The sequence below is a fragment of the Salmo trutta genome, chromosome 36 (genome assembly GCF_901001165.1).
Source record: "Salmo trutta chromosome 36, fSalTru1.1, whole genome shotgun sequence".
NCBI lineage: Eukaryota > Metazoa > Chordata > Actinopteri > Salmoniformes > Salmonidae > Salmo > Salmo trutta.
In genome coordinates, this window is record NC_042992.1 from 11107770 (window position 1) to 11120342 (window position 12573).

At 42.8% G+C, this 12573-nt stretch overlaps 1 protein-coding gene across 1 annotated transcript in view; it reads left to right on the top strand.

The window, feature by feature from the left end:
- Positions 1-579: 579 nt before the first annotated feature.
- Positions 580-12573, top strand: part of LOC115175388 (protein tyrosine phosphatase type IVA 2) — a 43697-nt gene continuing 31703 nt past the window's right edge. Inside the window, exon 1 of the mRNA XM_029734624.1 lies at positions 580-905. The gene's annotated coding sequence lies outside the window, so the exon portion shown is untranslated. The remainder of the gene's footprint in view (positions 906-12573) is intronic.

Consider the following 12573-nt stretch of genomic DNA (forward strand, 5'->3'; position numbering starts at 1 on the left):
TGGCTGCAACCCCCATAACACACTAACAAATTGAAATCATGTGTGTACATTGTACAATCAATCTGTGAGAAAGAGCATCAAAAATCACATTAATTTGTATATATCCATTGTATACATGAATTCTGTTTCAGTCATGTCTTTGGTCACATTCACATGGGTAAAAAAAAGATTGGCTGGCAATAGAGCCTCCCACAATACAGGCGATGGATGCAGGATGACGTTAGTGAAGAGCAACTGCAGAAACTTGCAGTAAAAATTGTATTACCTTTAGACCACATTATTTTTTTGGTCAAATTCATGCAGTCAACATATACACATAAGTGGACAATTTGTAAATAATGCAATACACTTTGAAAGGCGTTGAACAACGACGGCCAGACTTGACAAAAATGATCCGCTCGAACACTCACAATGGCTCAATTTACCACCTCTTGAGTCCTGATGCTCGTCACTCAGAGATTGGCGATGATGAGAGGTTGACCAAATCGGCATTTATAGTCGGAACAGGTAACGCGGAAATGTCCGATTTGCTGATTCGTTGGACGCGGCACGTGTATAGGTACAACCAGTTACCAAATCGGACATTTCTGAGATTCCTCGTTCCGACTAGCACATGAACGCGGTATTACCATTGCTCAACTTGAAATAAACAATATATCTCGACGATTCCAGTTTAATATTATCAAAAACAGCATATTTGTTAAACATTGTTGTTTTGTGATCCCTGGTTTTCTTGCGTTCAGAGTGACGTTAACGAAATTACCACCTTAACTCCTCCCAACAGTTCCGATGTGAGCTCTCTCACCCACATTTGAAGAGGAACTAAAAAGATCTGACAGCAGTTACTGCTCGCCATCCACATTCTCCGGGATAGTCACTGGTTTTCAATGTTCAGCCTGCTCTTTGTAAGTAAGAACGCTTGTTCATATCGTTATACATTATCACAAAAAAAAACCTGATAACTATTTCGCTACAGCGTCAGTCTTATTGGGAAGAAAGTAGCTAGCTAAGGCTAGCCTGCTAACGCAGGGATATGGCAGCTAAATAACATTAGTCGTTTTCCAACTCTGCAGCTTCGCCGATCTACAGAAAATGTTGGCAAAACACCAAGGTCCGTCAAGTTAAATTAAATATTAATAGCGAACGAGTAGTAGGTTTGATCGAAAAAGCCTTAACATCGATAACCGCTAACTAGCTTACGGTAGCCAGTCAACTGCCCGTTTCCTGTGTTACGCCGGTAACTAGCTATAGTAAGAACATAACGGACGCGATCTAGCTAACTAGGAGGTATTGTGGTTAGTCAACCACCTAAGCCAAAGTATTACTCGATAAGTAGTTTTGTTTCTGTTTATATACCCAGATAGCTTTGTTAGTGCTAGCCAGCTATTCGTTTGACCCACTAACAGTTACAGCCCAATATTTTCTGAACTGCCTTGCTTGTAACCGGCTAGTTAGCGTAACTTTAGCAGGGTAGCTAGTTGCGTGCCTTAACAGACGGAGAAGGTGCTAGTCAACGTTGTTGGGTAACATTAAAGTTACATACAAACATCGGCCTATTTTACAAGACATGCTGACCCGTTTCTTGTGTCAATGTTATAATTTGTCCTCGATATTAATTAACCGACCGAGAAAGCTTGCTAGCCAAATATAATTAGCCTGTTTGCTAAGTTGCTAGGTAGATAGGTGATGATTCTACAGTACCCACTGATGTATAGCTATACTTCTAGCTACCTTAGTTGCCATTGTTCCTGTTCACGTGTAACTAACTGTAGCCTAACTACGCAGTGTTGTACTGGAAACGTCGCTGTCTGGATTGGATGTACAGAGTTTTGGTCGGTCCTACCGTTGACTACGGACAGGTGTAACACGATAACGTTACCCGAATGAACTTGTCTCCTGTTGCCTAGGCTTCACGCACACTGCCGAGCGCACGGCAACATGGTCAGGGGAAGCGAGAAACGTAACATACACTGTACAAGCTGTCCAATTTGATATCCCAGGTGGCTAAATCGAGACAGACATATTTTGAGACATGGTTGTTGTCTCGGGTTCTCATCGGACGAGGGGGTAATGTCTGGCTAACTAGCTAGTAGTTCACACTCAAACCGAGGCAAACGTATGTTCTGGTTTTTGTAACACTCAAATCAACAATTCAGAGACAAGTGAACTTGAGGAAATGCATTTGGGGAGGAAGTTGACTTGAACAGCTGAGGAAGTCATAACTATCTAGCCATTGAAATCTGCTCAACTATTTTTTTCGAGTCGCCTAAATTGTAAAAAACAAAACTAATCGTGATGGAAAAACGCTTTCAGTGTTGACTTAAACGACTAAAATCAGATATAAATTATGTTAGTAAAGATAATGGACAAATATAGTTTGAGAACTAAGTCACCAAAAGGAAAGCTAGACAGGGAGAATTTGAAAATTCAAAAACAATGAATTTAGCTGTATAAAATAACACATGATTAGCCATGGCAGAATAGGTAGAAATAGCATTAAATTAGCTTTCATACTGCAACATTTTCTCCTAGCTGCATGCAAAATGTGTAGAATTGCAGGAAATTTGCTTTAAAACTGCAAACTGTCACATGCCACTCCCACCACCTAAGCCCCCTTTTTCATCCAGAAAAAACCCTGATCACAACAGCCACTCCTGCCTCAGTGTATTTTTTTGTCATGGCATTTTGGTTGGTCTATTTGACAGTGACAACTACAATTTATTTTGGGGTGGAAAGGTTGAATGGGCATGTGCAAAGACGTCACGCCGCTTGCTTAGCGAGTGCCGCTTCCTCCTGATTCGGCCCATACCTGGTGCGACTCGGGACCTCTGCCTCACACACACATGTGACCGTACTCCCGCAAGCGCCTTGTCCGATTGCTGCATCCCGAAAGCTAGCTAATGAGGTGACACAGGCGCAACACTTAAAGCTGAGGAGTAGGTTTCACACATCCCCATATACTACACATGCAGTTTACACACCTACTGTGGGCCGATCAGTCAGAGTATTGTAACAGGTAAGCATAGACATTCCTACTTAGGATTTATGGTAAGGTGACCTATTTATTCATTCACTTGTAAATATAGATGGATATATCTCTAAGCCATCTCTGGGTACCAGTGCCTACTCAGTTTTGATTACTGAACATTGCTTGGACTAATTAACAAAATACAAATCATATATAGTGCATTCGGAAAGTATTCAAACCCATTAATTTTTCCCTCAGTTTTGATTACTGAACATTTTCAGTTCTACCAGTCTTATTCAAAAAATTATTAAATCGTTTTTCCTCATCAATCTACACACAATACCCCACAATGACAAAGCAAATCAGGGTTTTAGAAATTTTTGCAAATGTATTCAAAATAATGGAAATATCATATTTAAGTTCAGACCCTACCCTAACTGGGGCGGCAGGTAGACTAGTGGCTAGAGCGTTAGATTGAATCCCTGAGCCCTTTCTGCCCCTGAGCAAGGCACTTAACCCACTGTTCCCAGGCCACCGAAGACGTGGATGTCAATTAAGGCAGCTCCCCACACCTCTCTGATTCAGAAGGGTTGGGTTAAATGCGGAAGACACATTTCAGTTGAAGGCATTATTGTACAACTGACTTTGTTGAGACACCTTTGGCAGCAATTACAGTCTCAAGTCTTCTTTGGTATGATGCTACAAGCTTGGCACACCTGTATTTGGGGAGTTTCTGTGTGTAACTATTTAACTGTACTAGAATGCTTAAATGATCGCAGCGTGAGTATGGATATTCTGGTATAGTGACAATCCTAGTGGGTTTCACTGAACAACTTTATCATAAAGCTAATTGACGTTTCAAGGCTGGAGCCAGGAGCCGCTCTGTAAATAGCTCCCTTCAGCCAGCCCACATGTATACAGCCTGACGCCAAGGGCAAGCCTTCGACGGCCAGGCATGGAGGGCCTCATTCACCAGATTCCATGCTACGCATACCGGTATCACACCCCACTCCATCTGTATGTCTTTTGCTGTACAGTATATGCTCTGAATACAGGTTGGCCTCGGCACAGGATGCATCCCAAATCACCCTGGCCTATTCCCTACTCTACTTTTGATCAGCTCCTTTTGAGACACAGCCACACATCTAGGATCATCGCACCTGCCCAAAATCCTAGCCTTGAGCTTTTATGGAGTAACATTACAAAAGTGACTGATCAGTCTGGGCTTAAAGTGTTGATTCCTCTCTCTGGGGCTTGGATTGGCAGTAAACATGGTGTGAGTCATCGTGAAAACAAATGTTTGCTCACATACCGCAACTGAATTGTCTGCTTTTGAACACTGATAGTCTACTCAATGCTGGATGGTACTAGACATTGCTGTGGTCCATTGTCATGTGGTCTACATTACTACTTTACAGTTGTTGTAGCCAGAATTGTATATTTTATTGTCAAATAGTGAAGTTGTCTTTTGTATGGGAAGCTGATGGTTGCACAGCCGACACTTCGCTAAATGGTGTGACATTTGGCACACAGAGGAAGGCTCCCCTCTCTCTGCATTAGCAGCATAAAGAAAGACAAGCGTGACAACGGGAAGTCTTCAGCCTTGGTTACTGTAACTGAGAAAGCTGAGACTAGCCATGGCAGGTACAGTAACATGAGGCTAGGCAAGGGTCACTGGGGGGGGGGGGGGGGGGGGGGGCAGGGAGCTGTCTGTGTAGCTGGCGCTGGGCCTGGTTTGACCACAGGGTGCCTGTGTCTGATGAAAGGTGGCGTTGATGAGCATGTCATGTCTTCTAGTCTGCCTTGTGTAACGGATTAGCCCATTTACACGTGTTCATGCCCTTGGGGCTCTGGCTGGAGTGTTTGAGAGAGGATCTCTATCCTCTGGTTTGGTGCGTGTTTCGGGGGAGGAGGGAGTGCTGTGCACTCGCTGGTCCTGAAATCCACTCGTCTCTCTGTGTCTGTGGTCCCCCTATGGACACTCAAGGTAGGCCCACAAGTCTGGGATCAGATTACGCCACACTTAATCCTACATTTAACCATTGGTTACATCTACATATCTGACTGTATCAGTAGGTAGCGTCTCCCTACACCACTTTGACACTGGGTATTATTCCTCTGCTATTGGTACTGTTTACTGTAGGCCGTCCTTGTAAATAAGAATTTGTTCATAACTGACTTGCCTAGTTAAATAAATAAATTAAATAAATAATAAAATACTAGCACTGACACCTCTTCTTGATTCTCCTCCCACCTTCTTATAACAGGAATACAGGATTTTCTATTGTGATGGTATTTACAGCAACCATCTTTCCAGTTAGACAGAATCTGGTCCAAAACGTACCACTCAATAGGTAGTCTATTGTGCGCTCTCTGGCAATGGCATTGACAAATTTAGTTTGGTGTTGACACTTTTTGTAGACACGATTGTGTTTTGCTGTTGTCTTGGTTGGTCTAGAATCTGTGGTGACTGTGTTTTGGAACAAGCCTGGTTGCTTAACCATTTGTTAAAATTGCATTGCCATCACTTTCTCTGCTCTCAACGGTGGCCTTTTATATTCAACCGGCTTGTTATTGCTTATTATTAACTCTGCATTGTTAGGAAGGGCCTGTCAGTAAGCATGTCACTGTGTCTACACCTGTTGTTTACCAAGCATGTGACAAATATAATGATTTGACTAAGAAACGAGATGTTTGGCTCTGCACGGACTCACTGAGGTGCAGACCTGAAGCCTGATCTCACTTTCTGCATTTTTACCGCATGTGCATAGCAACCAGCCAAATAGAAAAAGTAGCCAGCCAGGCATTTTATCAAAACAAACAAATGAAGTAAATAGCCCACATTATTTTAGAAAAATTCATGAATTGAGTTTTTTTCAGGTTTCTGTTTTTTCCTAAATATATATTTTTGCTTTCAATATTACTTTATTTTTATAGAACAACAACAATTGGATGTTCAGTCCGCAACCATGCTTAAACCACACCAGGAGACCTCTTGAGGCTCTTGAAAAATCAACATCTCTCAGATTTTTGGGTGTAGTTACCCTTTTAATTCAAGTGCACACCTAGCAAGAGGCTGTGTTTTTGTTGTGAAGGTACAGTTTGCAAAGTGAATACCTGCTGGTATGATGAAAATAATGATATAATTCTGCTTGGTAAGGCTACTTTGTAGTTAACATTTTAATTGAGAATGTTTTTGGGAGAAGCTTTTCCATCTACCAGATGGAAGCTTTCTGAAGAGGCAACGAGAACGCCCACGTGTGTGCAATGCTCACATCTACCACTTTGTTTGGAACACCGAATCGCAATAGAATCATTAGCATCATCGCCAACGGCTACAGAAATGGTAGATGTGTGCATTGCACACATGGCGGTGTTCTCGTTGCCTCTTCAGAAAGTTGCACAAAATTTGAAATCCTTGATGCATTTTGTTCATGTCTTATGATAACCTTTGGCCAATTAGTAAATGTTCAATACATTTAGTTGATTCCCTACAAATGTCAATACTTTCTGAATATTGTTGAGTTTTGTTTTTTATGGATTCCACTAGGGCCCTAATTATTATATTTGGGCCAGAATGATGCTGTCCACTACCTATTGTTCCTGCAGTGATGATTCACCATCTTCATCTAATGTTTATATAATTTCTCTTCAGATAAACAGCAAAAAGCTTAGGCCTGCTACCAGTAGCCTAGGCAAATGAGGGAGCCAAATGAACAGCTCTCTCTCCGATGTGATTTGGTAGTCTACACTGCATGGTGAGATGAGTCACTCCAAGCTGACGACGACATAGCAAAAAATAAAGTATTTTCTTTGGTTTACTTGTCCCTATGCGATACCATGGACATTTTAACCACGTTGCATGATTTATGAATGACAAAGGGACATAAGAGCGACTTTATTCAGTCACCTTTTTTAAACTAGTTAACACTTTGTCAATCAACACACTTTGTCAATCAACACAGAGTAAATAGCCTACTGTGCTCCACTACTCCATGTGGCTGGCTATGTGAAACACACAAATAAAATGGGCCTAAATAAATGTGTGAAACAATAACAAGTCGTGGATTTCGACTCATTACCACTTACATTACATGGGACTTGGTAATTCATGAGCATCATGCGCTTGTCCCTCCATGTAAAGAAATTCGACTGCAACAAGAGATCTGTATATAATGACGAGATGCTCATGTCTCCACCCTAACAGTGGGAGTGTTTGTCCCAAAGGCGGGAAGGCAGGCGTCAAGCTTTAGGTCCAAAATAAACCCATAGAAACGCATTGGGCTTATTTTGGACAGATTTTTCTGAGTTTAACCTCTCGCTTCCTCTCACTGACCACCTATCCTCTCAATAGATTGCTAGAAGATGCTTATCATTTATTGTAGTGGGAGAGGGCTCGAAGGACTAGTGAATTGAAACTTTTAAAAGGAAAGTAGCCTAGTTAATGGGAAGGTGAAAATGAGTATGTGACTGGCTGATTACCTGACGCCAATGGAAAACACTGGGTTAGGAGCTGTGGGCGGTAAGCTGGTCTTAGAACTGTAGGTAAGCCTTGCCCAAGCCAGATTGGCCTATAGGACAGAAGCCTATCTCATGTTTATGTAGCGTGAGGCAGCATGATGTACAAGTGCACCCCCTGGACAGGATGCAAAGTCCAATAGAGTAGCTTCTCTCTCTTCTCTCCCTGCGCCTTCTAGTGCTGCGCCTCCTGCTTGTCAGTGTTAATATTTGAAGACGCGCACCGCTGCTCCTCTGATTTCCCCTGGAGGGACAGGAGCTGTCCCCGCTGGAGCTTCTGTCTGTCGACTCCCCAGAGATACCCCGCTGTTGTTGTGGCAACAGGCATTTCCTGTTCTGTCTGTTTTTGAGTGGAATCTGGAGTCTTCGATCCTCAGGCTGTGATTGCATGGGCTAGGCCAACCGCCAGGCCATGGATGGATGAATGACTTGATCAGAGTTGGCTCAAGGCTACTTTCTCAAGGTGATTGGTCATAGGATTATGATGCATGATTATAGTCAATCAGAACACACATACCTGACTGCCACAGGAAGTGGCTGTCACAAATGTTATGTCTCCCTCCGTGTTAATATTAAACCCCTTGGTTCTGTTTGGTTATATGAGAACTTGTTCTAAGAGCAAACCGTAAGGCCTAAATGGTGTGTGTTTGTGCATGTGCAGGCGTGCCGTTCTGAAAAAGCCTTCAGTAAAATAGTTACCTATCTTAAATTGAAGTGAAAGTTCAAACAAAACCCTGTAGACACGGAACTTCCCTGTCTCTCCCCTTAACATTGGGAAACCCCAGTGCTATTAAAGGTCCAACACTATCTCTTCCAGCCTGTGTAGGACAGGACAGCAGACCTGATCTTCAAATACTATTCAAATAGTTAGAATTACTTCATTTGGGCTTGATTTGAGTTTGCCTTATGCAATTGAACCAACGGAGAAGTCCCAAAATGGCAGACCCCACCCACCTGGCACTGTAAGACAGGCTAAAGAAAACGCTGTAGTGTTTGAACCCAGGTCTGCAGGAGAGGTAGGTAACCTCCCTTCCCCTCCACTAACTATCTGACCAGGTCTGGTTAGGCGGCCCGACCCGGGGTGCTAGCCTTCTGGAAGGGACCTGATTTAGATTGGTGACGGGAGATTATGACTCATTAAAAAGCTTAGAGGCGGTCCCTTCTAGCCCACTTTCCACCACAATGGCACTGTCTAGCATGCTCTGAGGCAAGGAGGGGAATTGAGTACGAGAGTGTTCTCACATGTTGCATACTACACTATATATACAAAAGTATGTGGACACCAATGTTCCCTCAAAAAAAATGTAGGCACTGAGCAAATTTCAGGTCTGCTAAGTGTAGACTTGACCGTTGTGAAAATTCTGTTCAACTGAACACAGTGGCTGTACCCGCTTTAAGTGGCCAACTAGGCTCCTGTGGCTATTTGATTATAATGTAAGCTTACCAGAGTGGCTTACCATCCCAAAGAATGGAAAAAATGCATCCCATAACATTTTAACACGGAAATAGCTGTTTTATCATTCAGCCTACAGTAGCAGCCAATGTGTGCTGTTCAATGTAGTCTACATTCCATGAGACTTTTGAAAAAAACATGCAGGGCTTGACATTAACCTGTTCATCCACTTGTCCTTCAGACAAGGTGACTGAAAATGTGCTTTGATGCAAGAAACCATAGCATTATTACAGAGAACCAGACAAATTATGCTACCCTTTGCTTATTGGCTACTTAGCTTATTCAAGGCTGTCGCAAAATATAACACTGCCCCCTGGCTCGCTTTTAAAAGATGTCTAGAAATCACTCCCTTATTGCTGTCTACAAATGATCTATAACTGGGCTAATAACTCACTAACTGGCAAAGGATATGAACAAAATGTGCACACGTGGCTACATGCAGCTCTCGCTTTGATCTCAAAACGAGCGCATTTACTCAGGACCTCAGCTGTAAACGCAGTCCAGTTCAAAGTGAATGACACAGATCCATACATGGCAATGGTCTATTTGCAGATTGACCTACTGAAGCTCTGATTGGTTATGCTGCACCGATCTATGTAGAGTACAGTCTGAGTCGAGAGCAATCGAATTAGAATCCTATCCCGACGCGTTCTGCCTACAACAAAATCTCTCCCATAATTCGTTTTTTGTTTCGGGATATGTTGCATTGAAAGTAGCTAATATTGCGTTGATTCGATCACAATTGCCACAGTCAAGGGAAACGTTGATTGTGTTAACTAACGGGGAAAACTCTAGAAAAGTGAGTGAAGTTCAACCTTGTGCTACTCTCCGTGGGCAGATATTTATTCTGTGCTCTGCAGAAGGGGGTCGTCTAATGGGGATAGTCTCGGGCTACTGCGGGCCCACTCACATGCAGCTTAGAGGTAATATTGGTGGACACCCCTTCAAATTAGTAGATTTGGCTATCTCAGTCACACCTGTTGCTGACAGGTGTATAAAATCGAGCACCTAGCCATGCATTCTCCTTAGACAACATTGGCAGTAGCATGGCCTTGCTGAAGAGGTCAGTGACTTTCAACGTGGCACCGTCATAGGATGCCACCTTTCCAACAGGTCAGTTTGTCAAATGTATCCCCTGCTAGAGCTGTCCGGGTCAACTGTAAGTGCTGTTATTGTGAATTGGAAATGTCTAGCAGCAACAACGGCTCAGCCGCGAAGTGGTAGGCCACACAAGTTCACAGAACGGGACCGGCGAGTGCTGAAGTGCGTAGCGTGTAAAAATCCTCTGTCCTCGGTTGCAACACTAACTCCCGATTTCCAACCTGCCTCTGGAAGCAGCGTCAGCACAAGAACTGTTCATCGGGAGCTTTAAGAAATGGGTTTCCATGGCAGAACAGCTGGAGGAATAATGGTCTGGGGATGTTTTCCATGGTTTGGGCTCCTTAGTTCTAGTGAAGGGAAATCTTAACGCTACAGCATTCAATGACATTCTAGATGGTTCTGTGCTTCCAACTTTGTGGCAACAGATTGGGGAAGGGCCTTTCCTGTTTCAGCATCACAATGCCCCTGTGCACAAAGCAAGGTCCATACAGAAATGGTTCTTGATCGGTGTGGGAGAACTTGACTGGCCTGCATCAGTGCCTGACCTCACCAATGCCCGTGGCTGAATGGAAGCAAGTCCCCGCAGCCTTGTTCCAACATCTAGTAGAAAGCTTTCCCAGAAGAGTGGAGGCTGTTCTTGCAGCAAAGGGGTGGACCAACTCTCTATTAATGCTCGTGATTTTGGAGTGAAACGGTCGACGAGCAGGTGACTATTGGTCAGGTAGTGTACTTTGACAAGTGTTGCTTGTTCCACACTTTGACAAGTGTTGCTTGTTCCACAGTCTTCCCTGTGGCTCAGTTGGTAGAGCATGGTGATTGCAACGCCAGCATGGTGTGTGCAACGCCAGGGTTGTGGGTTCGATTCCCACGGGGGGCCAGTACAAAAAAATTAATTCATGAAATGAAATGTATGCATTCACTACTGTAAGTCGCTCTGGATAAGAGCATCTGCTAAATGACTAAAATGTAAATGTTCCTCTTTCACTTTCACTCCCCCTTTCAGTCACTGGGGTGGGGTGGTTTTCACTCCCCCTTTCAGTCACTGGGGTGGGGTGGTTTTCACACCCCCTTTCAGTCACTGGGGGTAGGTTGATTTTCACTAGTGGTTTAGTAAAAACCCTGGGGGTGAAACTCTGGTTGTTCTGCTCAGGATGTAACACGTCAACAGTGACCTGGTGTTCCTTTTGAAATGTTAGAGAACTTTCAAATCACTCTGACCTGGGACAGGTGAATGTGGCAACTGTGACTGCTTCCCAAATTGCATTCTATTCCCCATCTCAAAAACATTTATACGGTTACATATTGGGATATTATCTTTGACGATGTATTGTTTTGACTATTGCTATTATTTTTGCGCTAGTTGTCTGTTCCTGCACCAAAACTCCAGTACTTGTCTTTCATAGCTTGTTCTCATCTTTTTAAATAGGGAGCCAATTTGTTTTAGGCAGTTTTTATTCCATGACTGATCAACACTAGTTGGCTCTCTTCTCCTTCTGCAGCAGACATATGGTGAGCAATATGTTTGGAACACAGAATCGCAATAAAATCACAGTATCAAATAGAGGTCGACCGATTAATCGGAATGACCGATTAATTAGGGCCGATTTCAAGTTTTCATAACAATCGGTATTTTTGGCCACCGATTTGCCGCTTTTTATTTTTTTATTTTGTATATTTATTTTTTAAAATTATTTTAGATTTTTTTATATATATATTTTTTAACTAGGCAAGTCAGTTAAGAACACATTCTTATTTTCAATGACGGCCTAGGAACGGTGGGTTAACTGCCTTGTTCAGGGGCAGAACGACAGATTTTTACCTTGTCAGCTTGGGGATGCAACCTAGTCCAACGCTCTAACCACCTGCTTTACATTGCACTCCCACGAGGAGCCTGCCTGTTACGCGGAGTAAGAAGCCAAGGTAAGTTGCTAGCTAGCATTAAACTTATCTTATAAAAATAATCATAATCACTACTTAACTACACATGGTTGATGATATTACTAGTTTATCTAGCCTGTCCTGCGTTGCATATAATCGATGCGGTGCGCATTTGCGAAAAAGGTCTGTCGTTGCTCCAACTTTTACCTAACCATAAACATCAATGTCTTTCTTAAAATCAATACACAAGTATAGATTTTTAAACCTGCATCTTTAGTTAATATTGCCTGCTAACATGAATTTATTTTAACTAGGGAAAATGTGTCACCTCTGACTCTGTTGCAGGGTATATGCAGGAGTTTGGGCTGCCTGCCTCGTTGCGAACTGTGAAGACTATTTCTTCCTAACAAAGACAGCCGACTTCGCCAAACGGGGGATGATTTAACAAAAGCACATTTGCGAAAAAAGCACAATCGTTGCACGACTGTACCTAACCATAAACATCAATGCCTTTCTTAAAATCAATACACAGAAGTATATATTTTTAAACCTGCATATTTAGCTAAAAGAAATCCAGGTTAGCAGGCAATATTAACCAGGTGAAATTGTCACTTCTCTTGCGTTCATTGCACGCAGAGTCAGGGTATATGCAACA